We start from the raw sequence: 4,758 nt of genomic DNA on the forward strand, positions 1-4,758 counted from the left end.
AACCCGCCGTTCCGTGAGAGAGACGAAGAGCTAGAACACACAGACGGGCTCGCACGGAGGCCAAGATATATTCAAGCATGGTTGGTTGATCGATATCATTCATTACATGTTGGGCTGCCGTTTTCCGCCCTTCTCCAGAATAAACGTGTACTTTATCAAAGATAAAAAAATAAGAGTACAGACGCTCCACCATGCGGTTCTAGTAGTAGTACTACTCGTACTACTGCGCTTGGCTCTTCGCCTCTTCGTGAAGTCGAACAATGATGGTACTCCGCATGTTGGGTACTACAGTGTATGCCTCTGACAATCTGACACCGAATGGACTGATGCATGTCCACCGAGGGTAGGTTGCATTAGTCAAAAGGCGTAAGTGGGCTTCACCTTGTCCTGCAAGCTTCTCCTCGTTCTGCGAGTTGACGGGACACACCAAAAAGTAGTGCTAGTCCATACTCCCTCCTTTCCGGTTAATATGGCTTAATCTTTTTTGCGGGTAAATGAGAGAGCTTTATTCATATATAAGCATTCTTAGGACGATCAGCCAAGACACTGGTCGTTGGACTTCATAATACGCTCATTGCGCTCAATATATATATTTTCCGGTGTTTATACGGTCACTAGCTCGCCCTGACTGAGTATGTGTGTGCATGCACGTGTAGGTTGAGCACTTGAGTGTGACCGTGTGTGTTCCGTCGTGTGCTCGGACATGCATGCATTAGGGCGTCGCGCGTGTTTTTGCGTCCATGTGTACATGTGATTGTTGCATACACGTAGGGGGAGTACGTGTAGGGGCCACTAACGAGCAGTCAAATCACACAGTAAGTTAGTCGGAAGAAGCAACCATCATTTCACTCTTGAATGACATGTACGCCATATAAAATGGTTGATATGGAGAGAAAAAGAAACCCACTATATATACACTAGCAGGAGCCTAAGCTACAAGCCTGCTTGCTTAGGTTGCTCTCTTCACAAGCATAGAACGACGGGCCTGATCCCGCAGCTGGGGGAAGGGAACAATGTTCTGTGTAGACGCGGTCGACATCGGCGAGGGAGAAAACCCACAGTCGCTGCGTCCCAATCAGGGGTCACCGCGGTATGGGCTGACGCCGCGTCCCAACCGCCCTTGTAGCTACAGCCCGACGTCCCAGGTATAGTCCATCTTCCTTTTGGAGTCGGCTTTTTCCACTTGCGTAGCTCCATCTCCATGTCGATCTTTCTCTACTTCTACCAACTTATACTTGTGATGAGTTTATATCTCATGAACTAGTGCCAGTACTATTATTCTAATCACACTTCTTCAACATCTTTGCCATCAGGGATGCTCAGGTTGATTTTAGTGGAACTGCACAAAAGCATTGTATGATCCGAGAGTGCCAGCCGTCTTTCCTTCGACAGGTTCTACCTGGCCAGGAAATTAAATCATGTTTTGGGTTTAGGGTTTAAGTCGTAGTGACCCCATCAGTAGTTTTTCTTTCATACACGCTCTCACAACTTTTTTCTTTAGTTGTGAAGTAAATATTGGCTATGATCTGTGAATCATTGAGATGCATCAGCATGCGTGTTACTTTTCCTTTGTATTTGATGGAATGTTGTAACGGGGCAACCTTGGAATAGGAATGAAAATGGAGTGGAAAGTTTCCATTTTTCCGGAGAAAAATGGAAACGGAGAGAAACCAACGTTTCGTTTCATTGGATCGCGCCATCGAGCAAAACCAATGTTTAAATCACGTCTGTCGTGTTCGTGTCTCACCCTCCTCCATGGCTCGACCCCACACGATCGCTCGGCATGCCACTCACCGCAAACCGAGTAGTATACGATAACTTTCCCTCCTGCTTGTCGATGGACTGCGCCATGGAGTACTAGCACTACTGGAAGAGATTGACGAGTTGGGGGAGGACAGCTAGCTGTAGCACGGACTCTGTCGTGGAATTAACACGTCAGATGTCCTTAGTGTGAGGGCTTAGTCGCGAGGCCAACGCATCTATACGGTAGCTTGAGAGGGGTTGAGCGGGATTGAGAGACGCAACATAGGACAAGGATTTAGACAGCTTCGGGCCCCGGGAAACATAATCCGGTAACAACCCTACATGTTGTTTGAGGCTAGGTCTCATTATGCTCATGAAGGAGTCGTCGTAAACCGGCTCTCCTCTAGTTGTGTCTAGCCCTAGAGATTGTTTCTTTCTTGTCCCTCTTTGGGGAGACCTGCCCCTCCTTATATATGTTGAAGGGGCGGGTTACATGACTAGTCCTAGTAGGATTAGGATTACTCTATTACAAGTGGAGTCCTAGTCTTGCTTCCTTTGTAGGAGAATAGTCCTTACGCTTTCCTCATAAACCGGCCCACCATAGTGTAATCCGGACTTCCATAACCCGCCCGTTGGGCCACCGGGTCTTGTCGCTCCTCTGACACGCCTGCCGGATTACCAATGAATCATAAACCGCCAGGTCCAAGTGGGTCGCCGGTGAATCGCCAAACTCTAGCCGGGTCATATATCCGGTGGTTTATACCGCGGGGTATATCCCCGACATTAGCCCCCAGTTTAATTTGGATTCATCCATGTTAAACTGATCTGCAACATAAACACAAGAACAAATTTGTCGGGTTGTGCTCCGGTTTAAATATTCTTGTAAACCGGCACTTGATCATCCTTAAATCCTTGTCATTTCTTCCTTCTAAAAAATCCAAGTCAATAGACCAATTTCATAATCGATTTGCTTGCAGAAGATATTTTGTAAATAAAGAATCCATTTGAATTGGCCTTCAATGCTTTGACTTGACAAAAATATTAGTCTCTGAAATATTCAACTGATATCCAACCGGCTTGAAGATGTAAAACTTGTCGGTTTATGATTACCACCATTGTCGGGTTATAAAAGCTGATAATTCCAGGTCATGATTGTTGCCAATGCCGGTTCATGATTGTTGCCATCACCGGTTCATGATTATTGATGACGCCGGGTTGCAGACACGGTCGTAATGATTGGTGACACCAGGTTGCAGACACAGTGTCGTAATAATTGGTGACGCCGGGTCAATCCGGTTTGCTCAAAACAGAGACTTTGAAAATAGTTCTTCGATAATAATATAATACCTGTAGCCCCCAAGTCTTGAGCAAAACAAAGTGATGGCTTAAGACTTGATTCAATATAAATACTGCCACTTTAAGAAGAAATCCATGTTGTTCATCCCAGTCACTTAGTAAAAACTGAATACTCCATATTATCAAGCCCCCAAGTGTCGGGTTGTCATGCTTGCAGCAACCTGGGACTTGTAATTGTCTTATACTCATAAAAACTTCAACCAGTGTAGCCCCCAAAGGCCGGGTCATTATGCAATAATGAGTAGGGACTTTGTAGGTATAATCATGTAGACTTGAGCAATGATGTGTAGCCCCCAAGGGTCGGCTCAGTAAGATAATATTGAGCTGGGACTTGATATATACTTCAATGAAAATAACATCATATGATGTAACCCCCATCATGGGCTTGAATCCACGTCCACAAGGTTAAGAGCCTTGTGCTTTACCAACTGAGCAGTGGACCCTTCAATATAATGAATAAAAAGCTTTGTACCTTGAATTGTTGAAAGGAGCAATTGGTAGCCCCCAAGGGCCGGCTCATTATGATGTGATGAGTCGGGTCTTCAATAAGGTGAGCAAACAATGACTTTGCTTTAGCCCCCAAGTGTCATGGTGCATGCTTGCAGCGACATGAGACTTGTGCATTTGATGTAATCTCAACTTAAATAATGTAGCCCCCAAGTGCCGGGTCGTAAGCCTGCAGCGACTCGGGACTATTCCCTCCATTATAGAATAAATCATATCCATTGATAAAATAATAGTCATTGCGCTGAAGCGACTTTGAAAACCTCAATCATAATATTGGTTATAGATAACCATAATAAAAATCCAGCCATGTTGGCTATTAAAGATTTGAATAATATACCCAATGATTTATAAGCGCATGATTCCAATGGCGCAATCCAAATATATACTAGCGACTTATAGTCCAAAGCCAGGCCGGGTTAATAAACACCGGTGATTTGTATTTATGCTTTATTCAACCTGTTTCTGCATACAACAAGTTTAAAGTGTCCTCGCGGTTTACCGCCGGACAGGTCATGATGCCCAACATATAACCCGGGTTTATAACCAAGGCTGCACTTAAGAATAATCAAATATGAAATATATCATACATGTGACATTGAATCACATCGTTGGTTTACCAACTTTTTGTAGTAAGGGTGATAACCCAAATCTCGAGTATGATAACTCCCCTCATATTTTGTTGGTTTGTAATAAAACCGTGCCAAGTTGTAATAAACTCCGGATGATCATCCTCGCGACTTATAGTCAATGCCAGACCGGATTAAGAGATGTCGGTTCATAATGGATTATGTGCTAACAGTTGATAACTGTAAGCCATGCCGGGTTAAGAAACACCGGGTTGATGTAATGACATATGGTCTGGCCGGGTCAATAGACACCGGTTTAACTTAGAACTTGGTCAAAAAAAGAGATAAAACTTTGCAAACAACAAAAGCAAATAAACCTTGTAGTCGAGGCTTTTCGAGGGCTGTCAGGCCCAAATTCGAGGCTTTTCATGAGCTGCCAGTTCACTGAGTTAAACCATTTGACAAAGCCTTTTAAGATGGGCCTCCAACTAACCAATCGTCGTTTTAACTTTGACAAGTTCAAGGTCTCACTGAGAGTAACTGTCAAACGTTCGGCGGGTCATGCCAGGATTACCTGGATAGGAGT

This window comes from Triticum dicoccoides, chromosome 6B (genome assembly GCF_002162155.2).
Source record: "Triticum dicoccoides isolate Atlit2015 ecotype Zavitan chromosome 6B, WEW_v2.0, whole genome shotgun sequence".
Classification (NCBI taxonomy): Eukaryota; Viridiplantae; Streptophyta; class Magnoliopsida; order Poales; family Poaceae; genus Triticum; species Triticum dicoccoides.